Source organism: Melospiza melodia, chromosome 6 (assembly GCF_035770615.1).
Source record: "Melospiza melodia melodia isolate bMelMel2 chromosome 6, bMelMel2.pri, whole genome shotgun sequence".
NCBI lineage: Eukaryota > Metazoa > Chordata > Aves > Passeriformes > Passerellidae > Melospiza > Melospiza melodia.
Genome location: NC_086199.1, coordinates 39,340,001 through 39,367,094, shown reverse-complemented (window position 1 = coordinate 39,367,094; position 27,094 = coordinate 39,340,001).

Below are 27,094 nucleotides of genomic sequence, written 5' to 3'. Positions count from 1 at the left end.
TTGATGGCAGATTGCAGGAGCCACTTGGTACTATCAAATCAGCCCAACTTGGCACTGGTGCCACCATGGGTCTGGTCACCATCCTGCCTATCGTAGCTTTTCAGGAGCCAGCCGGTCACTCGCAGCCATAGGCCCCCAGACACAAAACTCGGCCCGTTTCCCTGGCAAACAAAAGTAAGCTACCCCGCTTCTGGATGGCAGATTGCAGGAGCCACTTTGCACCATCAAACTGGCCCGACTTGGCACTGGTGCGACCTCTGGTCTGGGAACCATCCTGCGTATCGTGGATTCTAAGGAGCCAGCCGGTCACTCCCACCCACAGGCCCCCAAACAGAAACAACGGCACTTTTCCCTGGAAAACAAAACTCGCCTGCCAACATTTTGATGGCAGATTGCAGGAGCCACTTGGTACTATCAAACCAGCCCAACTTGGCACTGGTGCCACCATGGGTCTGGTCACCATCCTGCCTATCGTAGCTTTTCAGGAGCCAGCCGGTCACTCCCAGCCATAGGCCCCCAGACAAAAACCTCGGCCCGTTTCCCTGGCAAACAAAAGTAAGTTATCCCGCTTCTGGATGGCAGATTGCAGGAGCCACTTTGCACCATCAAACCAGCCCGACTTGGCACTGGTGCCACCTCTGGTCTGGGAACCATCCTGCGTATCGTGGATTCTATGGAGCCAGCCGGCCACTCCCAGCCACAGGCCCCCAAACACAAACGACAGCGCTTTTCCCTGGAAAACAAAACTCACCTGACAACTTTTTGATGGCAGATTGCAGGAGCCACTTGGTACTATCAAACCAGCCCAACTTGGCACTGGTGCCACCATGGGTCTTGGAACCATCCTGCCTATCGTAGCTTTTCAGGAGCCAGGCGGTCACTCCCAGCCATAGGCCCTGAGACACAAACCTCGGCCCGTTTCCCTGGCAAACAAAAGTAAGCTGCCCCGCTTCTGGATGGCAGATTGCAGGACGCACTTGGTACTATCAAACCAGCCCAACTTGGCACTGGTGCTACCTCTGGTCTGGGAACCATGCCGCGTATCGTGGATTCTAAGGAGCCAGCCGGCCACTCCCAGCCACAGGCCCCCAAACAGAAACAACGGCGCTTTTCCCTGGAAAACAAAACTCGCCTGCCAACATTTTCATGGCAGATTGCAGGAGCCACTTGGTACTATCAAATCAGCCCAACTTGGCACTGGTGCCACCATGGGTCTGGTCACCATCCTGCCTATCGTAGCTTTTCAGGAGCCAGCCGGTCACTCGCAGCCATAGGCCCCCAGACACAAACCTCGGCCAGTTTCCCTGGCAAACAAAAGTAAGCTACCCCGCTTCTGGATGGCAGATTGCAGGAACCACTTTGCACCATCAAACTAGCCCGACTTGGCACTGGTGCCACCTCTGGTCTGGGAACCATGCTGCGTATCGTGGATTCTAAGGAGCCATCCGTCCACTCCCAGACACAGGCCCCCAAACACAAACAACAGCGCTTTTCCCTGGAAAACAAAACTCGCCTGCCAACTTTTTGATGGCAGATTGCAGGAGCCACTTGGTACTATCAAACCAGCCCAACTTGGCACTGGTGCCACCATGGGTCTGGTCACCATCCTGCCTATCGTAGCTTTTCAGGAGCCAGCCGGTCACTCGCAGCCATAGGCCCCCAGACACAATGCTCGGCCCGTTTCCCTGGCAAACAAAAGTAAGCTGCCCCGCTTCTGGATGGCAGATTGCAGGACGCACTTGGTAGTATCAAACCAGCCCGACTTGGCACTGGTGCCACCTCTGGTCTGGGAACCATCCTGCGTATCGTGGATTCTAAGCAGCCAGCCGGCCACTCCCAGCCACAGGCCCCCAAACACAAACAACGGCGCTTTTCCCTGGAAAACAAAACTCGCCTGCCAACATTTTGATGGCAGATTGCAGGAGCCACTTGGTACTATCAAATCAGCCCAACTTGGCACTGGTGCCACCATGCGTTTGGTCACCATCCTGCCTATCGTAGCTTTTCAGGAGCCAGACGGTCACTCCCAGCTATAGGCCCCCAGACAAAAACCTCCGCCCGTTTCCCTGGCATACAAAAGTAAGCTGCCCCGCTTCTGGATGGCAGATTGCAGGAACAACTTGGTACTATCAAACCAGCCCGACTTGGCACTGGTGCCACCTCTGGTCTGGGAACCATCCTGCGTATCGTGGTTCTAAGGAGCCATCCGTCCACTCCCAGCCACAGGCCCCCAAACACAAACAACGGCGCTTTTCCCTGGAAAACAAAACTCGCCTGCCAACTTTTTGATGGCAGATTGCAGGAGCCACTTGGTACTATCAAACCAGCCCAACTTGGCACTGGTGCCACCATGGATCTGGTCACCATCCTGCCTATCGTAGCTTTTCAGGACCTAGGCGGTCACTCCAAGCCATAGGCGCCCAGACAAAAAGCTCGGCCCGTTTCCCTGGCAAACAAAGTAAGCTGCCCCGCTTCTGGATGGCAGATTGCAGGAACCACTTGGTACTATCAAACCAGCCCGACTTGGCACTGGTGCCACCTTGGGTCTGGGAACCATCCTGCGTATCGTGGATCCTAAGGAGCCAGCCGGTCACTCCCAGCCACAGGCCCCCAAACACAAACAACGGCGCTTTTCCCTGGAAAACAAAACTCGCCTGCCAACATTTTGATTGCAGATTGCAGGAGCCACTTGCTACTATCAAATCAGCCCAACTTGGCACTGGTGCCACCATGGGTCTGGTCACCATCCTGCCTATCGTAGCTTTTCAGGAGCCAGCCGGTCCCTCCCTGCCATAGGCCCCCAGAGAAAAACCTCGGCCCGTTTCCCTGGCAAACAAAAGTAAGCTACCCCGCTTCTGGATGGCAGATTGCAGGAGCCACTTTGCAACATCAAACTAGCCCGACTTGGCACTGGTGCCACCTCAGGTCTGGGAACCATCCTGCGTATCGTTCATTCTAAGGAGCCAGCCGGCCACTCCAGCCACAGGCCCCCAGACACAAACAACGGCGCTTTTCCCTGGAAAACAAAACTCGCCTGCCAACATTTAGATGGCAGATTGCAGGAGCCACTTGGTACTATCAAATCAGCCCAACTTGGCACTGGTGCCACCATGGGTCTGGTCACCATCCTGCCTATCGTAGCTTTTCAGGACCTAGCAGGTCACTCCCAGCCATAGGCGCCCAGACACAAAACTCGGCCCGTTTCCCTGGCAAACAAAAGTAAGCTGCCCCGCTTCTGGATGGCAGATTTCCGGAGCCACTTGGTACTATCAAACCAGCCCGACTTGGCACTGGTGTCACCTCAGGTCTGGGAACCATCCTGCGTATCGTTCATTGTAAGGAGCCAGCCGGCCACTCCCAGCCACAGGCCCCCAGACACAAACAACGGCGCTTTTCCCTGGAAAACAAAACTCGCCTGCCAACTTTTTGATGGCAGATTGCAGGAGCCACTTGGTGCTATCAAATCAGCCCAACTTGGCACTGGTGCCACCATGGGTCTGGTCACCATCCTGCCTATCGTAGCTTTTCAGGAGCCAGCCGGTCACTCGCAGCCATAGGCCCCCAGACAAAAACCTCGGCCCGTTTCCCTGGCAAACAAAAGTAAGCTACCCCGCTTCTGGATGGCAGATTGCAGGAGCCACTTCGCACCATCAAACTGGCCCGACTTGGCACTGGTGCGACCTCTGGTCTGGGAACCATCCTGCGTATCGTGGATTCTAAGGAGCCAGCCGGTCACTCCCACCCACAGGCCCCCAAACACAAACAACGGCACTTTTCTCTGGAAAACAAAACTCGCCTGCCAACATTTTGATGGCAGATTGCAGGAGCCACTTGGTACTATCAAACCAGCCCAACTTGGCACTGGTGCCACCATGGGTCTGGTCACCATCCTGCCTATCGTAGCTTTTCAGGAGCCAGCCGGTCACTCCCAGCCATAGGCCCCCAGACAAAAACCTCGGCCCGTTTCCCTGGCAAACAAAAGTAAGTTATCCCGCTTCTGGATGGCAGATTGCAGGAGCCACTTTTCACCATCAAACCAGCCCGACTTGGCACTGGTGCCACCTCTGGTCTGGGAACCATCCTGCGTATCGTGGATTCTAAGGAGCCAGCCGGCCACTCCCAGCCACAGGCCCCCAAACACAAACAACGGCGCTTTTCCCTGGATAACAAACTCGCCTGCCAACTTTTTGATGGCAGATTGCAGGAGCCACTTGGTACTATCAAACCAGCCCAACTTGGCACTGGTGCCACCATGGGTCTGGGAACCATCCTGCCTATCGTAGCTTTTCAGGAGCCAGGCGGTCACTCCCAGCCATAGGCCCCCAGACAAAAACCTCGGCCCGTTTCCCTGGCAAACAAAAGTAAGCTGCCCCGCTTCTGGATGGCAGATTGCAGGACGCACTTGGTACTATCAAACCAGCCCAACTTGGCACTGGTGCCACCTCTGGTCTGGGAACCATGCCGCGTATCGTGGATTCTAAGGAGCCAGCCGGCCACTCCCAGCCACAGGCCCCCAAACAGAAACAACGGCGCTTTTCCCTGGAAAACAAAACTCGCCTGCCAACTTTTTCATGGCAGATTGCAGGAGCCACTTGGTACTATCAAATCAGCCCAACTTGGCACTGGTGCCACCATGGGTCTGGTCACCATCCTGCCTATCGTAGCTTTTCAGGAGCCAGCTGGTCACTCCCAGCCATAGGCCCCCAGACAAAAACCTCGGCCCGTTTCCCTGGCAAACAAAAGTAAGCTACCCCGCTTCTGGATGGCAGATTGCAGGAACCACTTTGCACCATCAAACTAGCCCGACTTGGCACTGGTGCCACCTCTGGTCTGGGAACCATCCTGCGTCTCGGGGATTCTAAGGAGCCATCCGTCCACTCCCAGACACAGGCCCCCAAACACAAACAACGGCGCTTTTCCCTGGAAAACAAAACTCGCCTGACAAATTTTGATGGCAGATTGCAGGAGCCACTTGGCACTATCAAACCAGCCCAACTTGGCACTGGTGCCACCATGGATCTGGTCACCATCCTGCCTATCGTAGCTTTTCAGGACCTAGCCGGTCACTCCAAGCCATAGGCGCCCAGACAAAAAGCTCGGCCCGTTTCCCTGGCAAACAAAGTAAGCTGCCCCGCTTCTGGATGGCAGATTGCAGGAACCACTTGGTACTATCAAACCAGCCCAACTTGGCACTGGTGCCACCTTGGGTCTGGGAACCATCCTGCGTATCGTGGATTCTAAGGAGCCAGCCGGTCACTCCCAGCCACAGGCCCCCAAACAAAAACAACGGCGCTTTTCCCTGGAAAACAAAACTCGCCTGCCAACATTTTGATGGCAGATTGCAGGAGCCACTTGGTACTATCAAATCAGCCCAACTTGGCACTGGTGCCACCATGGGTCTGCTCACCATCCTGCCTATCGTAGCTTTTCAGGACCTAGCAGGTCACTCCCAGCCATAGGCGCCCAGACACAAAACTCGGCCCGTTTCCCTGGCAAACAAAAGTAAGCTGCCCCGCTTCTGGATGGCAGATTTCCGGAGCCACTTGGTACTATCAAACCAGCCCGACTTGGCACTGGTGCCACCTCTGGTCTGGGAACCATGCTGCGTATCGTTGATTCAAAGGAGCCAGCCGGCCACTCCCAGCCACAGGCCCCCAAACACAAACAACGGCGCTTTTCCCTGGAAAACAAAACTCGCCTGCCAACATTTTGATGGCAGATTGCAGGAGCCACTTGCTACTATCAAATCAGCCCAACTTGGCACTGGTGCCACCATGGGTCTGGTCACCATCCTGCCTATCGTAGCTTTTCAGGAGCCAGCCGGTCCCTCCCTGCCATAGGCCCCCAGAGAAAAACCTCGGCCCGTTTCCCTGGCAAACAAAAGTAAGCTACCCCGCTTCTGGATGGCAGATTGCAGGAGCCACTTTGCACCATCAAACTAGCCCGACTTGGCACTGGTGCCACCTCAGGTCTGGGAACCATCCTGCGTACCGTTCATTGTAAGGAGCCAGCCGGCCACTCCCAGCCACAGGCCCCCAAACACAAACAACGGCACTTTTCCCTGGATAACAAACTCGCCTGCCAAATTTTTGATGGCAGATTGCAGGAGCCACTTGGTACTATCAAACCAGCCCAACTTGGCACTGGTGCCACCATGGGTCTGGTCACCATCCTGCCTATCGTAGCTTTTCAGGAGCCAGGCGGTCACTCCCAGCCATAGGCCCCCAGACACAAACCTCGGCCCGTTTCCCTGGCAAACAAAAGTAAGCTGCCCCGCTTCTGGATGGCAGATTGCAGGAACCACTTGGTAGTATCAAACCAGCCCGACTTGGCACTGGTGCCACGTCTGGTCTGGGAACCATCCTGCGTATCGTGGTTCTAAGGAGCCATCCGTCCACTCCCAGCCACAGGCCCCCAAACAAAAACAACGGCGCTTTTCGCTGAAAAACAAAACTCGCCTGCCAACATTTTGATGGCAGATTGCAGGAGCCACTTGGTACTATCAAATCAGCCCAACTTGGCACTGGTGCCACCATGGGTCTGGTCACCATCCTGCCTATCGTAGCTTTTCAGGAGCCAGCCGGTCACTCGCAGCCATAGGCCCCCAGAAACAATACTCGGCCCGTTTCCCTGGCAAACAAAAGTAAGCTGCCCCGCTTCTGGATGGCAGATTGCAGGAGCCACTTTTCACCATCAAACCAGCCCGACTTGGCACTGGTGTCACCTCAGGTCTGGGAACCATCCTGCGTATCGTTCATTGTAAGGAGCCAGCCGGCCACTCCCAGCCACAGGCCCCCAAACACAAACAACGGTGCTTTTCCCTGGAAAACAAAACTCGCCTGCCAACTTTTTGATGGCAGATTGCAGGAGCCACTTGGTACTATCAAATCAGCCCAACTTGGCACTGGTGCCACCATGGGTCTGGTCACCATCCTCCTATCGTAGCTTTTCAGGAGCCAGCCGGTCACTCGCAGCCATAGGCCCCCAGACACAAAACTCGGCCCGTTTCCCTGGCAAACAAAAGTAAGCTACCCCGCTTCTGGATGGCAGATTGCAGGAGCCACTTCGCACCATCAAACTGGCCCGACTTGGCACTGGTGCGACCTCTGGTCTGGGAACCATCCTGCGTATCGTGGATTCTAAGGAGCCAGCCGGTCACTCCCACCCACAGGCCCCCAAACACAAACAACGGCACTTTTCCCTGGAAAACAAAACTCGCCTGCCAACATTTTGATGGCAGATTGCAGGAGCCACTTGGTACTATCAAACCAGCCCAACTTGGCACTGGTGCCACCATGGGTCTGGTCACCATCCTGCCTATCGTAGCTTTTCAGGAGCCAGCCGGTCACTCCCAGCCATAGGCCCCCAGACAAAAACCTCGGCCCGTTTCCCTGGCAAACAAAAGTAAGTTATCCCGCTTCTGGATGGCAGATTGCAGGAGCCACTTTTCACCATCAAACCAGCCCGACTTGGCACTGGTGCCACCTCTGGTCTGGGAACCATCCTGCGTATCGTGGATTCTATGGTGCCAGCCGGCCACTCCCAGCCACAGGCCCCCAAACACAAACGACAGCGCTTTTCCCTGGAAAACAAAACTCGCCTGCCAACTTTTTGATGGCAGATTGCAGGAGCCACTTGGTACTATCAAACCAGCCCAACTTGGCACTGGTGCCACCATGGGTCTTGGAACCATCCTGCCTATCGTAGCTTTTCAGGAGCCAGGCGGTCACTCCCAGCCATAGGCCCTGAGACACAAACCTCGGCCCGTTTCCCTGGCAAACAAAAGTAAGCTGCCCCGCTTCTGGATGGCAGATTGCAGGACGCACTTGGTACTATCAAACCAGCCCAACTTGGCACTGGTGCTACCTCTGGTCTGGGAACCATGCCGCGTATCGTGGATTCTAAGGAGCCAGCCGGCCACTCCCAGCCACAGGCCCCCAAACAGAAACAACGGCGCTTTTCCCTGGAAAACAAAACTCGCCTGCCAACATTTTCATGGCAGATTGCAGGAGCCACTTGGTACTATCAAATCAGCCCAACTTGGCACTGGTGCCACCATGGGTCTGGTCACCATCCTGCCTATCGTAGCTTTTCAGGAGCCAGCCGGTCACTCCCAGCCATAGGCCCCCAGACACAAACCTCGGCCAGTTTCCCTGGCAAACAAAAGGAAGCTACCCCGCTTCTGGATGGCAGATTGCAGGAGCCACTTTGCACCATCAAACTAGCCCGACTTGGCACTGGTGCCACCTCAGGTCTGGGAACCATCCTGCGTATCGTTCATTGTAAGGAGCCAGCCGGCCACTCCCAGCCACAGGCCCCCAAACACAAACAACGGTGCTTTTCCCTGGAAAACAAAACTCGCCTGCCAACTTTTTGATGGCAGATTGCAGGAGCCACTTGGTACTATCAAATCAGCCCAACTTGGCACTGGTGCCACCATGGGTCTGGTCACCATCCTCCTATCGTAGCTTTTCAGGAGCCAGCCGGTCACTCGCAGCCATAGGCCCCCAGACACAAAACTCGGCCCATTTCCCTGGCAAACAAAAGTAAGCTACCCCGCTTCTGGATGGCAGATTGCAGGAGCCACTTTGCACCATCAAACTGGCCCGACTTGGCACTGGTGCGACCTCTGGTCTGGGAACCATCCTGCGTATCGTGGATTCTAAGGAGCCAGCCGGTCACTCCCACCCACAGGCCCCCAAACACAAACAACGGCACTTTTCCCTGGAAAACAAAACTCGCCTGCCAACATTTTGATGGCAGATTGCAGGAGCCACTTGGTACTATCAAACCAGCCCAACTTGGCACTGGTGCCACCATGGGTCTGGTCACCATCCTGCCTATCGTAGCTTTTCAGGAGCCAGCCGGTCACTCCCAGCCATAGGCCCCCAGACAAAAACCTCGGCCCGTTTCCCTGGCAAACAAAAGTAAGTTATCCCGCTTCTGGATGGCAGATTGCAGGAGCCACTTTTCACCATCAAACCAGCCCGACTTGGCACTGGTGCCACCTCTGGTCTGGGAACCATCCTGCGTATCGTGGATTCTATGGAGCCAGCCGGCCACTCCCAGCCACAGGCCCCCAAACACAAACGACAGCGCTTTTCCCTGGAAAACAAAACTCGCCTGCCAACTTTTTGATGGCAGATTGCAGGAGCCACTTGGTACTATCAAACCAGCCCAACTTGGCACTGGTGCCACCATGGGTCTTGGAACCATCCTGCCTATCGTAGCTTTTCAGGAGCCAGGCGGTCACTCCCAGCCATAGGCCCTGAGACACAAACCTCGGCCCGTTTCCCTGGCAAACAAAAGTAAGCTGCCCCGCTTCTGGATGGCAGATTGCAGGACGCACTTGGTACTATCAAACCAGCCCAACTTGGCACTGGTGCTACCTCTGGTCTGGGAACCATGCCGCGTATCGTGGATTCTAAGGAGCCAGCCGGCCACTCCCAGCCACAGGCCCCCAAACAGAAACAACGGCGCTTTTCCCTGGAAAACAAAACTCGCCTGCCAACATTTTCATGGCAGATTGCAGGAGCCACTTGGTACTATCAAATCAGCCCAACTTGGCACTGGTGCCACCATGGGTCTGGTCACCATCCTGCCTATCGTAGCTTTTCAGGAGCCAGCCGGTCACTCCCAGCCATAGGCCCCCAGACACAAACCTCGGCCAGTTTCCCTGGCAAACAAAAGTAAGCTACCCCGCTTCTGGATGGCAGATTGCAGGAACCACTTTGCACCATCAAACTAGCCCGACTTGGCACTGGTGCCACCTCTGGTCTGGGAACCATGCTGCGTATCGTGGATTCTAAGGAGCCATCCGTCCACTCCCAGACACAGGCCCCCAAACACAAACAACAGCGCTTTTCCCTGGAAAACAAAACTCGCCTGCCAACTTTTTGATGGCAGATTGCAGGAGCCACTTGGTACTATCAAACCAGCCCAACTTGGCACTGGTGCCACCATGGGTCTGGTCACCATCCTGCCTATCGTAGCTTTTCAGGAGCCAGCCGGTCACTCGCAGCCATAGGCCCCCAGACACAATGCTCGGCCCGTTTCCCTGGCAAACAAAAGTAAGCTGCCCCGCTTCTGGATGGCAGATTGCAGGACGCACTTGGTAGTATCAAACCAGCCCGACTTGGCACTGGTGCCACCTCTGGTCTGGGAACCATCCTGCGTATCGTGGATTCTAAGCAGCCAGCCGGCCACTCCCAGCCACAGGCCCCCAAACACAAACAACGGCGCTTTTCCCTGGAAAACAAAACTCGCCTGCCAACATTTTGATGGCAGATTGCAGGAGCCACTTGGTACTATCAAATCAGCCCAACTTGGCACTGGTGCCACCATGCGTTTGGTCACCATCCTGCCTATCGTAGCTTTTCAGGAGCCAGACGGTTACTCCCAGCTATAGGCCCCCAGACAAAAACCTCCGCCCGTTTCCTTGGCATACAAAAGTAAGCTGCCCCGCTTCTGGATGGCAGATTGCAGGAACAACTTGGTACTATCAAACCAGCCCGACTTGGCACTGGTGCCACCTCTGGTCTGGGAACCATCCTGCGTATCGTGGTTCTAAGGAGCCATCCGTCCACTCCCAGCCACAGGCCCCCAAACACAAACAACGGCGCTTTTCCCTGGAAAACAAAACTCGCCTGCCAACTTTTTGATGGCAGATTGCAGGAGCCACTTGGTACTATCAAACCAGCCCAACTTGGCACTGGTGCCACCATGGATCTGGTCACCATCCTGCCTATCGTAGCTTTTCAGGACCTAGCCGGTCACTCCAAGCCATAGGCGCCCAGACAAAAAGCTCGGCCCGTTTCCCTGGCAAACAAAGTAAGCTGCCCCGCTTCTGGATGGCAGATTGCAGGAACCACTTGGTACTATCAAACCAGCCCGACTTGGCACTGGTGCCACCTTGGGTCTGGGAACCATCCTGCGTATCGTGGATTCTAAGGAGCCAGCCGGTCACTCCCAGCCACAGGCCCCCAAACAGAAACAACGGCGCTTTTCCCTGGAAAACAAAACTCGCCGGCCAACATTTTCATGGCAGATTGCAGGAGCCACTTGGTACTATCAAATCAGCCCAACTTGGCACTGGTGCCACCATGGGTCTGGTCACCATCCTGCCTATCGTAGCTTTTCAGGAGCCAGCCGGTCACTCCCAGCCATAGGACCCCAGACACAAACCTCGGCCCGTTTCCCTGGCAAACAAAAGTAAGCTACCCCGCTTCTGGATGGCAGATTGCAGGAACCACTTTGCACCATCAAACTAGCCCGACTTGGCACTGGTGCCACCTCTGGTCTGGGAACCATGCTGCGTATCGTGGATTCTAAGGAGCCATCCGTCCACTCCCAGACACAGGCCCCCAAACAAAAACAACAGCGCTTTTCCCTGGAAAACAAAACTCGCCTGCCAACTTTTTGATGGCAGATTGCAGGAGCCACTTGGTACTATCAAACCAGCCCAACTTGGCACTGGTGCCACCATGGGTCTGGTCACCATCCTGCCTATCGTAGCTTTTCAGGAGCCAGCCGGTCACTCGCAGCCATAGGCCCCCAGACACAATGCTCGGCCCGTTTCCCTGGCAAACAAAAGTAAGCTGCCCCGCTTCTGGATGGCAGATTGCAGGACGCACTTGGTAGTATCAAACCAGCCCGACTTGGCACTGGTGCGACCTCTGGTCTGGGAACCATCCTGCGTATCGTGGATTCTAAGCAGCCAGCCGGCCACTCCCAGCCACAGGCCCCCAAACACAAACAACGGCGCTTTTCCCTGGAAAACAAAACTCGCCTGCCAACATTTTGATGGCAGATTGCAGGAGCCACTTGGTACTATCAAATCAGCCCAACTTGGCACTGGTGCCACCATGCGTTTGGTCACCATCCTGCCTATCGTAGCTTTTCAGGAGCCAGACGGTCACTCCCAGCTATAGGCCCCCAGACAAAAACCTCGGCCCGTTTCCCTGGCAAACAAAAGTAAGCTGCCCCGCTTCTGGATGGCAGATTGCAGGAACAACTTGGTACTATCAAACCAGCCCGACTTGGCACTGGTGCCACCTCTGGTCTGGGAACCATCCTGCGTATCGTGGTTCTAAGGAGCCAGCTGGCCACTCCCAGCCACAGGCCCCCAAACACAAACAACGGCGCTTTTCCCTGGAAAACAAAACTCGCCTGCCAACTTTTTGATGGCAGATTGCAGGAGCCACTTGGTACTATCAAACCAGCCCAACTTGGCACTGGTGCCACCATGGATCTGGTCACCATCCTGCCTATCGTAGCTTTTCAGGACCTAGCCGGTCACTCCAAGCCATAGGCGCCCAGACAAAAAGCTCGGCCCGTTTCCCTGGCAAACAAAGTAAGCTGCCCCGCTTCTGGATGGCAGATTGCAGGAACCACTTGGTACTATCAAACCAGCCCGACTTGGCACTGGTGCCACCTTGGGTCTGGGAACCATCCTGCGTATCGTGGATTCTAAGGAGCCAGCCGGCCACTCCAGCCACAGGCCCCCAAACACAAACAACGGCGCTTTTCCCTGGAAAACAAAACTCGCCTGCCAACATTTAGATGGCAGATTGCAGGAGCCACTTGGTACTATCAAATCAGCCCAACTTGGCACTGGTGCCACCTTGGGTCTGGTCACCATCCTGCCTATCGTAGCTTTTCAGACCTAGCAGGTCACTCCCAGCCATAGGCGCCCAGACACAAAGCTCGGCCCGTTTCCCTGGCAAACAAAAGTAAGCTGCCCCGCTTCTGGATGGCAGATTTCCGGAGCCACTTGGTACTATCAAACCAGCCCGACTTGGCACTGGTGCCACCTCAGGTCTGGGAACCATCCTGCGTATCGTTCATTGTAAGGAGCCAGCCGGCCACTCCCAGCCACAGGCCCCCAAACACAAACAACGGCGCTTTTCCCTGGAAAACAAAACTCGCCTGCCAACTTTTTGATGGCAGATTGCAGGAGCCACTTGGTGCTATCAAATCAGCCCAACTTGGCACTGGTGCCACCATGGGTCTGGTCACCATCCTGCCTATCGTAGCTTTTCAGGACCTAGCCGGTCACTCGCAGCCATAGGACCCCAGACACAAAACTCGGCCCGTTTCCCTGGCAAACAAAAGTAAGCTACCCCGCTTCTGGATGGCAGATTGCAGGAGCCACTTCGCACCATCAAACTGGCCCGACTTGGCACTGGTGCGACCTCTGGTCTGGGAACCATCCTGCGTATCGTGGATTCTAAGGAGCCAGCCGGTCACTCCCACCCACAGGCCCCCAAACACAAACAACGGCACTTTTCCCTGGAAAACAAAACTCGCCTGCCAACATTTTGATGGCAGATTGCAGGAGCCACTTGGTACTATCAAACCAGCCCAACTTGGCACTGGTGCCACCATGGGTTTGGTCACCATCCTGCCTATCGTAGCTTTTCAGGAGCCAGGCGGTCACTCCCAGCCATAGGCCCTGAGACACAAACCTCGGCCCGTTTCCCTGGCAAACAAAAGTAAGCTGCCCCGCTTCTGGATGGCAGATTGCAGGACGGACTTGGTACTATCAAACCAGCCCAACTTGGCACTGGTGCCACCTCTGGTCTGGGAACCATGCCGCGTATCGTGGATTCTAAGGAGCCAGCCGGCCACTCCCAGCCACAGGCCCCCAAACAAAAACAACGGCGCTTTTCCCTGGAAAACAAAACTCGCCTGACAAATTTTGATGGCAGATTGCAGGAGCCACTTGGCACTATCAAACCAGCCCAACTTGGCACTGGTGCCACCATGGGTCTGGTCACAATCCTGCCTATCGTAGCTTTTCAGGAGCCAGCCGGTCACTCGCAGCCATAGGCCCCCAGACACAATGCTCGGCCCGTTTCCCTGGCAAACAAAAGTAAGCTGCCCCGCTTCTGGATGGCAGATTGCAGGACGCACTTGGTAGTATCAAACCAGCCCGACTTGGCACTGGTGCCACCTCTGGTCTGGGAACCATCCTGCGTATCGTGGATTCTAAGCAGCCAGCCGGCCACTCCCAGCCACAGGCCCCCAAACACAAACAACGGCGCTTTTCCCTGGAAAACAAAACTCGCCTGCCAACATTTTGATGGCAGATTGCAGGAGCCACTTGGTACTATCAAATCAGCCCAACTTGGCACTGGTGCCACCATGCGTTTGGTCACCATCCTGCCTATCGTAGCTTTTCAGGAGCCAGACGGTCACTCCCAGCTATAGGCCCCCAGACAAAAACCTCGGCCCGTTTCCCTGGCAAACAAAAGTAAGTTGCCCCGCTTCTGGATGGCAGATTGCAGGAGCCACTTTTGACCATCAAACCAGCCCGACTTGGCACTGGTGCCACCTCTGGTCTGGGAACCATCCTGCGTATCGTGGATTCTATGGAGCCAGCCGGCCACTCCCAGCCACAGGCCCCCAAACAAAAACGACAGCGCTTTTCCCTGGAAAACAAAACTCGCCTGCCAACTTTTTGATGGCAGATTGCAGGAGCCACTTGGTACTATCAAACCAGCCCAACTTGGCACTGGTGCCACCATGGGTCTGGGAACCATCCTGCCTATCGTAGCTTTTCAGGAGCCAGCCGGTCACTTCCAGCCATAGGCCCTGAGACACAAACCTCGGCCCGTTTCCCTGGCAAACAAAAGTAAGCTGCCCTGCTTCTGGATGGCAGATTGCAGGACGCACTTGGTACTATCAAACCAGCCCAACTTGGCACTGGTGCCACCTCTGGTCTGGGAACCATGCCGCGTATCGTGGATTCTAAGGAGCCAGCCGGCCACTCCCAGCCACAGGCCCCCAAACAGAAACAACGGCGCTTTTCCCTGGAAAACAAAACTCGCCGGCCAACATTTTCATGGCAGATTGCAGGAGCCACTTGGTACTATCAAATCAGCCCAACTTGGCACTGGTGCCACCATGGGTCTGGTCACCATCCTGCCTATCGTAGCTTTTCAGGAGCCAGCCGGTCACTCCCAGCCATAGGCCCCCAGACACAATGCTCGGCCCGTTTCCCTGGCAAACAAAAGTAAGCTACCCCGCTTCTGGATGGCAGATTGCAGGAACCACTTTGCAGCATCAAACTAGCCCGACTTGGCACTGGTGCCACCTCTGGTCTGGGAACCATGCTGCGTATCGTGGATTCTAAGGAGCCATCCGTCCACTCCCAGACACAGGCCCCCAAACACAAACAACAGCGCTTTTCCCTGGAAAACAAAACTCGCCTGCCAACTTTTTGATGGCAGATTGCAGGAGCCACTTGGTACTATCAAACCAGCCCAACTTGGCACTGGTGCCACCATGGGTCTGGTCACCATCCTGCCTATCGTAGCTTTTCAGGAGCCAGCCGGTCACTCGCAGCCATAGGCCCCCAGACACAATGCTCGGCCCGTTTCCCTGGCAAACAAAAGTAAGCTGCCCCGCTTCTGGATGGCAGATTGCAGGACGCACTTGGTAGTATCAAACCAGCCCGACTTGGCACTGGTGCGACCTCTGGTCTGGGAACCATCCTGCGTATCGTGGATTCTAAGCAGCCAGCCGGCCACTCCCAGCCACAGGCCCCCAAACACAAACAACGGCGCTTTTCCCTGGAAAACAAAACTCGCCTGCCAACATTTTGATGGCAGATTGCAGGAGCCACTTGGTACTATCAAATCAGCCCAACTTGGCACTGGTGCCACCATGCGTTTGGTCACCATCCTGCCTATCGTAGCTTTTCAGGAGCCAGACGGTCACTCCCAGCTATAGGCCCCCAGACAAAAACCTCGGCCCGTTTCCCTGGCAAACAAAAGTAAGCTGCCCCGCTTCTGGATGGCAGATTGCAGGAACAACTTGGTACTATCAAACCAGCCCGACTTGGCACTGGTGCCACCTCTGGTCTGGGAACCATCCTGCGTATCGTGGTTCTAAGGAGCCAGCCGGCCACTCCCAGCCACAGGCCCCCAAACACAAACAACGGCGCTTTTCCCTGGAAAACAAAACTCGCCTGCCAACTTTTTGATGGCAGATTGCAGGAGCCACTTGGTACTATCAAACCAGCCCAACTTGGCACTGGTGCCACCATGGATCTGGTCACCATCCTGCCTATCGTAGCTTTTCAGGACCTAGCCGGTCACTCCAAGCCATAGGCGCCCAGACAAAAAGCTCGGCCCGTTTCCCTGGCAAACAAAGTAAGCTGCCCCGCTTCTGGATGGCAGATTGCAGGAACCACTTGGTACTATCAAACCAGCCCGACTTGGCACTGGTGCCACCTTGGGTCTGGGAACCATCCTGCGTATCGTGGATTCTAAGGAGCCAGCCGGCCACTCCAGCCACAGGCCCCCAAACACAAACAACGGCGCTTTTCCCTGGAAAACAAAACTCGCCTGCCAACATTTAGATGGCAGATTGCAGGAGCCACTTGGTACTATCAAATCAGCCCAACTTGGCACTGGTGCCACCTTGGGTCTGGTCACCATCCTGCCTATCGTAGCTTTTCAGACCTAGCAGGTCACTCCCAGCCATAGGCGCCCAGACACAAAGCTCGGCCCGTTTCCCTGGCAAACAAAAGTAAGCTGCCCCGCTTCTGGATGGCAGATTTCCGGAGCCACTTGGTACTATCAAACCAGCCCGACTTGGCACTGGTGCCACCTCAGGTCTGGGAACCATCCTGCGTATCGTTCATTGTAAGGAGCCAGCCGGCCACTCCCAGCCACAGGCCCCCAAACACAAACAACGGCGCTTTTCCCTGGAAAACAAAACTCGCCTGCCAACTTTTTGATGGCAGATTGCAGGAGCCACTTGGTGCTATCAAATCAGCCCAACTTGGCACTGGTGCCACCATGGGTCTGGTCACCATCCTGCCTATCGTAGCTTTTCAGGAGCCAGCCGGTCACTCGCAGCCATAGGACCCCAGACACAAAACTCGGCCCGTTTCCCTGGCAAACAAAAGTAAGCTACCCCGCTTCTGGATGGCAGATTGCAGGAGCCACTTCGCACCATCAAACTGGCCCGACTTGGCACTGGTGCGACCTCTGGTCTGGGAACCATCCTGCGTATCGTGGATTCTAAGGAGCCAGCCGGTCACTCCCACCCACAGGCCCCCAAACACAAACAACGGCACTTTTCCCTGGAAAACAAAACTCGCCTGCCAACATTTTGATGGCAGATTGCAGGAGCCACTTGGTACTATCAAACCAGCCCAACTTGGCACTGGTGCCACCATGGGTTTGGTCACCATCCTGCCTATCGTAGCTTTTCAGGAGCCAGGCGGTCACTCCCAGCCATAGGCCCTGAGACACAAACCTCGGCCCGTTTCCCTGGCAAACAAAAGTAAGCTGCCCCGCTTCTGGATGGCAGATTGCAGGACGCACTTGGTACTATCAAACCAGCCCAACTTGGCACTGGTGCCACCTCTGGTCTGGGAACCATGCCGCGTATCGTGGATTCTAAGGAGCCAGCCGGCCACTCCCAGCCACAGGCCCCCAAACAAAAACAACGGCGCTTTTCCCTGGAAAACAAAACTCGCCTGACAAATTTTGATGGCAGATTGCAGGAGCCACTTGGCACTATCAAACCAGCCCAACTTGGCACTGGTGCCACCATGGATCTGGTCACCATCCTGCCTATCGTAGCTTTTCAGGAGCCAGCCGGTCACTCGCAGCCATAGGCCCCCAGACACAATGCTCGGCCCGTTTCCCTGGCAAACAAAAGTAAGCTGCCCCGCTTCTGGATGGCAGATTGCAGGACGCACTTGGTAGTATCAAACCAGCCCGACTTGGCACTGGTGCCACCTCTGGTCTGGGAACCATCCTGCGTATCGTGGATTCTAAGCAGCCAGCCGGCCACTCCCAGCCACAGGCCCCCAAACACAAACAACGGCGCTTTTCCCTGGAAAACAAAACTCGCCTGCCAACATTTTGATGGCAGATTGCAGGAGCCACTTGGTACTATCAAATCAGCCCAACTTGGCACTGGTGCCACCATGCGTTTGGTCACCATCCTGCCTATCGTAGCTTTTCAGGAGCCAGACGGTCACTCGCAGCCATAGGCCCCCAGACACAATGCTCGGCCCGTTTCCCTGGCAAACAAAAGTAAGCTGCCCCGCTTCTGCATGGCAGATTGCAGGAGCCACTTGGTACTATCAAACCAGCCCGACTTGGCACTGGTGCCACCTCTGGTCTGGGAACCATCCTGCGTATCGTGGTTCTAAGGAGCCATCCGTCCACTCCCAGCCACAGGCCCCCAAACACAAACAACGGCGCTTTTCCCTGGAAAACAAAACTCGCCTGCCAACTTTTTGATGGCAGATTGCAGGAGCCACTTGGTACTATCAAACCAGCCCAACTTGGCACTGGTGCCACCATGGATCTGGTCACCATCCTGCCTATCGTAGCTTTTCAGGACCTAGGCGGTCACTCCAAGCCATAGGCGCCCAGACAAAAAGCTCGGCCCGTTTCCCTGGCAAACAAAGTAAGCTGCCCCGCTTCTGGATGGCAGATTGCAGGAACCACTTGGTACTATCAAACCAGCCCGACTTGGCACTGGTGCCACCTTGGGTCTGGGAACCATCCTGCGTATCGTGGATTCTAAGGAGCCAGCCGGTCACTCCCAGCCACAGGCCCCCAAACACAAACAACGGCGCTTTTCCCTGGAAAACAAAACTCGCCTGCCAACATTTTGATGGCAGATTGCAGGAGCCACTTGCTACTATCAAATCAGCCCAACTTGGCACTGGTGCCACCATGGGTCTGGTCACCATCCTGCCTATCGTAGCTTTTCAGGAGCCAGCCGGTCCCTCCCTGCCATAGGCCCCCAGAGAAAAACCTCGGCCCGTTTCCCTGGCAAACAAAAGTAAGCTACCCCGCTTCTGGATGGCAGATTGCAGGAGCCACTTTGCACCATCAAACTAGCCCGACTTGGCACTGGTGCCACCTCAGGTCTGGGAACCATCCTGCGTATCGTTCATTCTAAGGAGCCAGCCGGCCACTCCAGCCACAGGCCCCCAGACACAAACAACGGCGCTTTTCCCTGGAAAACAAAACTCGCCTGCCAACATTTAGATGGCAGATTGCAGGAGCCACTTGGTACTATCAAATCAGCCCAACTTGGCACTGGTGCCACCATGGGTCTGGTCACCATCCTGCCTATCGTAGCTTTTCAGGACCTAGCAGGTCACTCCCAGCCATAGGCGCCCAGACACAAAACTCGGCCCGTTTCCCTGGCAAACAAAAGTAAGCTGCCCCGCTTCTGGATGGCAGATTTCCGGAGCCACTTGGTACTATCAAACCAGCCCGACTTGGCACTGGTGCCACCTCAGGTCTGGGAACCATCCTGCGTATCGTTCATTGTAAGGAGCCAGCCGGCCACTCCCAGCCACAGGCCCCCAGACACAAACAACGGCGCTTTTCCCTGGAAAACAAAACTCGCCTGCCAACTTTTTGATGGCAGATTGCAGGAGCCACTTGGTGCTATCAAATCAGCCCAACTTGGCACTGGTGCCACCATGGGTCTGGTCACCATCCTGCCTATCGTAGCTTTTCAGGAGCCAGCCGGTCACTCGCAGCCATAGGCCCCCAGACACAAAACTCGGCCCGTTTCCCTGGCAAACAAAAGTAAGCTACCCCGCTTCTGGATGGCAGATTGCAGGAGCCACTTCGCACCATCAAACTGGCCCGACTTGGCACTGGTGCGACCTCTGGTCTGGGAACCATCCTGCGTATCGTGGATTCTAAGGAGCCAGCCGGTCACTCCCACCCACAGGCCCCCAAACACAAACAACGGCACTTTTCCCTGGAAAACAAAACTCGCCTCCCAACATTTTGATGGCAGATTGCAGGAGCCACTTGGTACTATCAAACCAGCCCAACTTGGCACTGGTGCCACCATGGGTCTGGTCACCATCCTGCCTATCGTAGCTTTTCAGGAGCCAGCCGGTCACTCCCAGCCATAGGCCCCCAGACAAAAACCTCGGCCCGTTTCCCTGGCAAACAAAAGTAAGTTATCCCGCTTCTGGATGGCAGATTGCAGGAGCCACTTTTCACCATCAAACCAGCCCGACTTGGCACTGGTGCCACCTCTGGTCTGGGAACCATCCTGCGTATCGTGGATTCTAAGGAGCCAGCCGGCCACTCCCAGCCACAGGCCCCCAAACACAAACAACGGCGCTTTTCCCTGGATAACAAACTCGCCTGCCAACTTTTTGATGGCAGATTGCAGGAGCCACTTGGTACTATCAAACCAGCCCAACTTGGCACTGGTGCCACCATGGGTCTGGGAACCATCCTGCCTATCGTAGCTTTTCAGGAGCAAGGCGGTCACTCCCAGCCATAGGCCCTGAGACACAAACCTCGGCCCGTTTCCCTGGCAAACAAAAGTAAGCTGCCCCGCTTCTGGATGGCAGATTGCAGGACGCACTTGGTACTATCAAACCAGCCCAACTTGGCACTGGTGCTACCTCTGGTCTGGGAACCATGCCGCGTATCGTGGATTCTAAGGAGCCAGCCGGCCACTCCCAGCCACAGGCCCCCAAACAAAAACAACGGCGCTTTTCCCTGGAAAACAAAACTCGCCTGACAAATTTTGATGGCAGATTGCAGGAGCCACTTGGCACTATCAAACCAGCCCAACTTGGCACTGGTGCCACCATGGATCTGGTCACCATCCTGCCTATCGTAGCTTTTCAGGACCTAGCCGGTCACTCCAAGCCATAGGCGCCCAGACAAAAAGCTAGGCCCGTTTCCCTGGCAAACAAAGTAAGCTGCCCCGCTTCTGGATGGCAGATTGCAGGAACCACTTGGTACTATCAAACCAGCCCGACTTGTCACTGGTGCCACCTTGGGTCTGGGAACCATCCTGCGTATCGTGGATTCTAAGGAGCCAGCCGGTCACTCCCAGCCACAGGCCCCCAAACACAAACAACGGCGCTTTTCCCTGGAAAACAAAACTCGCCTGCCAACATTTTGATGGCAGATTGCAGGAGCCACTTGGTACTATCAAATCAGCCCAACTTGGCACTGGTGCCACCATGGGTCTGGTCACCATCCTGCCTATCGTAGCTTTTCAGGACCTAGCAGGTCACTCCCAGCCATAGGCGCCCAAACACAAAACTCGGCCCGTTTCCCTGGCAAACAAAAGTAAGCTGCCCCGCTTCTGGATGGCAGATTTCCGGAGCCACTTGGTACTATCAAACCAGCCCGACTTGGCACTGGTGCCACCTCTGGTCTGGGAACCATGCTGCGTATCGTGGATTCTAAGGAGCCAGCCGGCCACTCCCAGCCACAGGCCCCCAAACACAAACAACGGCGCTTTTCCCTGGATAACAAAACTCGCCTGCCAACATTTTGATGGCAGATTGCAGGAGCCACTTGCTACTATCAAATCAGCCCATCTCTGCACTGGTGCCACCATGGGTCTGGTCACCATCCTGCCTATCGTAGCTGTTCAGGCGCCAGCCGGTCACTCCCAGCCATAGGCTCCCAGAGAAAAACCTCGGCCCGTTTCCCTGGCAAACAAAAGTAAGCTGCCCCGCTTCTGGATGGCAGATTGCAGGACGCACTTGGTACTATCAAACCAGCCCGACTTGGCACTGGTGCCACCTCTGGTCTGGGAACCATCCTGCGTATCGTGGATTTTAAAGAGCCAGCCGGCCACTGCCAGCCACAGGCCCCGAAACACAAACAACAGCCTTTTTCTCTGGCAAACAAAATTCAGCTGCCCCGCTTCTGGATGGCAGATTGCAGGAACCACTTGGTACTATCAAACCAGCCCGACTTGGCACTGGTGCCACCTTGGGTCTGGGAACCATCCTGCGTATCGTGGATTCTAAGGAGCCAGCTGGCCACTCCCAGCCACAGGCCCCAAAACACACACAACGGTGCTTTTCCCTGGAAAACAAAACTCGCCTGCCAAACATTTGATGGCAGATTGCAGGAGCCACTTGGTTTTATCAAATCAGCCCAACTTGGCACTGGTGCCACCATGGGTCTGGTCACCATCCTGCCTATCGTAGCTTTTCAGGTGCCACCCAGTCACCCCCAGCCAGAGGCCCCTAGACAAATATTTCGGCCCGTTTCCCTGGCAAACAAAAGTAAGCTGCCCCGCTTCTGGATGGCAGATTGCAGGAGCCACTTTGCACCATCAAACCAGCCCAACTTGACACTGTTGCCACCATGGGTCTGGTCACCATCCTGCCTATCTTAGCTTTTCAGGAGCCAGCCGGTCACTCCCAGCTATAGGCCCCCAGACAAAAACCTCGGCCCGTTTCCCTGGCATACAAAAGTAAGCTGCCCCGCTTCTGGATGGCAGATTGCAGGAACAACTTGGTACTATCAAACCAGCCCAACTTGGCACTGGTGCCACCTTGGGTCTGGGAACCATCCTGCGTATCGTGGTTCTAAGGAGCCATCCGTCCACTCCCAGCCACAGGCCCCCAAACACAAACAACGGCGCTTTTCCCTGGAAAACAAAACTCGCCTGCCGACATTTTGATGGCAGATTGCAGGAGCCACTTGGTACTATCAAACCAGCCCAACTTGGCACTGGTGCCACCATGGATCTGGTCACCATCCTGCCTATCGTAGCTTTTCAGGACCTAGCCGGTCACTCCAAGCCATAGGCGCCCAGACAAAAAGCTCGGCCAGTTTCCCTGGCAAACAAAGTAAGCTGCCCCGCTTCTGGATGGCAGATTGCAGGAACCACTTGGTACTATCAAACAAGCCCGACTTGGCACTGGTGCCACCTTGGGTCTGGGAACCATGCTGCGTATCGTGGATTCTAAGGAGCCAGCCGGTCACTCCCACCCACAGGCCCCCAAACACAAACAACGGCGCTTTTCCCTGGAAAACAAAACTCGCCTGCCAACATTTTGATGGCAGATTGCAGGAGCCACTTGGTACTATCAAATCAGCCCAACTTGGCACTGGTGCCACCATGGGTCTGGTCACCATCCTGCCTATCGTAGCTTTTCAGGACCTAGCAGGTCACTCCCAGCCATAGGCCCCCAGACACAAAACTCAGCCCGTTTCCCTGGCAAACAAAAGTAAGCTGCCCCGCTTCTGGATGGCAGATTTCCGGAGCCACTTGGTACTATCAAACCAGCCCGACTTGGCACTGGTGCCACCTCTGGTCTGGGAACCATGCTGCGTATCGTGGATTCTAAGGAGCCAGCCGGCCACTCCCAGCCACAGGCCCCCAAACAAAAACAACGGCGCTTTTCCCTGGAAAACAAAACTCGCCTGCCAACTTTTTGAGGGCAGATTGCAGGAGCCACTTGCTACTATCAAATCAGCCCATCTTGGCACTGGTGCCACCATGGGTCTGGTCACCATCCTGCCTATCGTAGCTGTTCCGGCGCCAGACGGTCACTCCCAGCCATAGGCCCCCAGAGAAAAACCTCGGCCCGTTTCCCTGGCAAACAAAAGTAAGCTGCCCCGCTTCTGGATGGCAGATTGCAGGAGCCACTTTGCACCATCAAACCAGCCCAACTTGGCACTGGTGCCACCTCTGGTCTGGGAACCATGCTGCGTATCGTGGATTCCAATTAGCAAGCCGGCCACTCCCAGCCACAGGCCTCCAAACACAAACAACGGCGCTTTTCCCTGGAAAACAAAACTCGCCTGCCAACTTTTTGATGGCAGATTGCAGGAGCCACTTGGTACTATCAAACCAGCCCAACTTGGCACTGGTGCCACCATGGGTCTGGTCACCATCCTGCCTATCGTAGCTTTTCAGGACCTAGACGGTCACTCCCAGGCATAGGCCCCGTGACACAAAGCTCGGACCGTTTCCCTGGCAAACAAAAGTAAGGTGTCCCGCTTCTGGATGGCAGATTGCAGGATCCACTAGGTATTATCAAACCAGCCCGACTTGGCACTGGTGCCACCTCTGGTCTGGGAACCATCCTGCGTATCGTGGATTCTAAGCAGCCAGCCGTCCACTCCCAGCCACAGGCCCCCAAACACAAACAACGGCGCTTTTCCCTGGAAAACAAAACTCGCCTGCCAACATTTTGATGGCAGATTGCAGGAGCCACTTGGTACTATCAAACCAGCCCAACTTGGCACTGGTGCCACCATGGGTCTGGTCACCATCCTGCCTATCGTAGCTTTTCAGGAGCCAGCCGGTCACTCCCTGCCATAGGCCCCCAGACAAAAACCTCGGCGCGTTTCCCTGGCAAAGATAAATAAGCTGCCCCGCTTCTGGATGGCAGATTGCAGGAGCCACTTTGCACCATCAAACCAGCCCGACTTGGCACTGGTGCCACCTCTGGTCTGGGAACCATCCTGCGTATCGTGGATTCTAATTAGCCATCTGTCCACTCCCAGCCACAGGCCCCCAAACAAAAACAACGGCGCTTTTCCCTGGAAAACAAAACTCGCCTGCCAAATTTTGATGGCAGATTGCCGGAGCCACTGGGTACTATCAAACCAGCCCAACTTGACACTGGTGCCACCATGGGTCTGGTCACCATCCTGCCTATCGTAGCATTTCAGGAGCCAGCCGGTCACTCCCAGCCATAGGCCCCCAGACAAAAACCTTGGCCCGTTTCCCTGGCAAACAAAAGTAAGTTATCCCGCTACTGGATGGCAGATTGCAGGAGCCACTTTTCACCATCAAACCAGCCCGACTTGGCACTGGTGCCACCTCAGGTCTGGGAACCATGCTGCGTATCGTGGATTCTAAGGAGCCAGCCGGCCACTCCCAGCCACAGGCCCCCAAACACAAACAACGGCGCATTTCCCTGGATAACAAACTCGCCTGCCAACTTTTTGATGGCAGATTGCAGGAGCCACTTGGTACTATCAAACCAGCCCAACTTGGCACTGGTGCCACCATGGGTCTGGTCACCATCCTGCCTATCGTAGCTTTTCAGGAGCCAGCCGGTCACTCCCAGCCATAGGCCCCCAGACACAAAGCTCGGCCCGTTTCCCTGGCAAACAAAAGTAAGCTACCCCGCTTCTGGATGGCAGATTGCAGGACGCACTTGGTACTATCAAACCAGCCCAACTTGGCACTGGTGCCACCTCTGGTCTGGGAACCATGCTGCGTATCGTGGATTCTAAGGAGCCAGCCGGCCACTCCCAGCCACAGGCCCCCAAACAAAAACAACGGCGCTTTTCCCTGGAAAACAAAACTCGCCTGCCAATATTTTGATGGCAGATTGCAGGAGCCACTTGGTACTATCAAACCAGCCCAACTTGACACTGGTGCCACCATGGGTCTGGTCACCATCCTGCCTATCTTAGCTTTTCAGGAGGCAGCCGGTCACTCCCAGCCATAGGCCCCCAGACACAAACCTCGGCCCGTTTCCCTGGCATACAAAAGTAAGCTGCCCCGCTTCTGGATGGCAGATTGCAGGAACAACTTTGTACTATCAAACCAGCCCAACTTGGCACTGGTGCCACCTTGGCTCTGGGAACCATGCTGCGTAACGTAGATTCTAAGAGGACAGGCGGACACTCCCAGCCACAGGCCTCTAAACAAAAACAACGGCGCGTTACCCTGGAAAACAAAACTCGCCTGCCAACTTTTCGATGGCAGATTGCAGGAGCCACTTGGTACTATCAAACCAGCCCAACTTGGCACTGGTGCCACCATGGGTCTGGTCACCATCCTGCCTATCGTAGCTTTTCAGGAGCCAGCCGGTCACTCTCAGCCATAGGCCCCAAATACAAACCACGGCCCTTTTCTCTGGAAAACAAAATTCAACTGCCCCTCTTCTGGATGGCAGATTGCAGGAGCCACTGGGTACTATGAAACCAGCCCGACTTGGCACTGGTGCCACCTTGGGTCTGGGAACCATGCTGCGTATCATGGATTTTCAGGAGCCAGCCGTCCACTGCCAGCCACAGGCCCCGAAACACAACAACAGCCTTTTTCTCTGGCAAACAAAATTCAGCTGCCCCGCTTCTGGATGGCAGATTGCAGGAACCACTTGGTACTAAGAAACCAGCCCGACTTGGCACTGGTGCCACCTTGGGTCTGGTCACCATCCTGCGTATCGTGGATTCTAAGGAGCCAGCTGGCCACTCCCAGACACAGGCCCCAAAACACACACAACGGCGCTTTTCCCTGGAAAACAAAACTCGCCTGCCAACTTTTTGATGGCAGATTGCAGGAGCCACTTGGTACTATCAAACCAGCCCAACTTGGCACTGGTGCCACCATGGGTCTGGTCACCATCCTGCCTATCGTAGCTTTTCAGGAGCCAGCCGGTCACTCCTAGCCATAGGTCCCCAGACACAAACCTCGGCCCGTTTCCCTGGCAAACAAAAGTAAGCTGCCCCGCTTCTGGATGGCAGATTGCAGGATCCACTTGTTATTATCAAACCAGCCCGACTTGGTACTGGTGCCACCTCTGGTCTGGGAACCATCCTGGGTATCGTGGATCCTAAGGAGCCAGCTGGCCACTCCCAGCCACAGGCCCCCAAACAAAAACAACGGCGCTTTTCCCTGGAAAACAAAACTCGCCTGACAACATTTTGATGGCAGATTGCAGGAACCACTTGGTACTATCAAACCAGCCCGACTTGGCACTGGTGCCACCTTGGGTCTGGGAACCATCCTGCGTATCGTGGATTCTAAGGAGCCAGCTGGCCACTCCCAGCCACAGGCCCCAAAACACACACAACGGTGCTTTTCCCTGGAAAACAAAACTCGCCTGCCAAACATTTGATGGCAGATTGCAGGAGCCACTTGGTTTTATCAAATCAGCCCAACTTGGCACTGGTGCCACCATGGGTCTGGTCACCATCCTGCCTATCGTAGCTTTTCAGGTGCCACCCAGTCACCCCCAGCCAGAGGCCCCTAGACAAATATTTCGGCCCGTTTCCCTGGCAAACAAAAGTAAGCTGCCCCGCTTCTGGATGGCAGATTGCAGGAGCCACTTTGCACCATCAAACCAGCCCAACTTGACACTGTTGCCACCATGGGTCTGGTCACCATCCTGCCTATCTTAGCTTTTCAGGAGCCAGCCGGTCACTCCCAGCTATAGGCCCCCAGACAAAAACCTCGGCCCGTTTCCCTGGCATACAAAAGTAAGCTGCCCCGCTTCTGGATGGCAGATTGCAGGAACAACTTGGTACTATCAAACCAGCCCAACTTGGCACTGGTGCCACCTTGGGTCTGG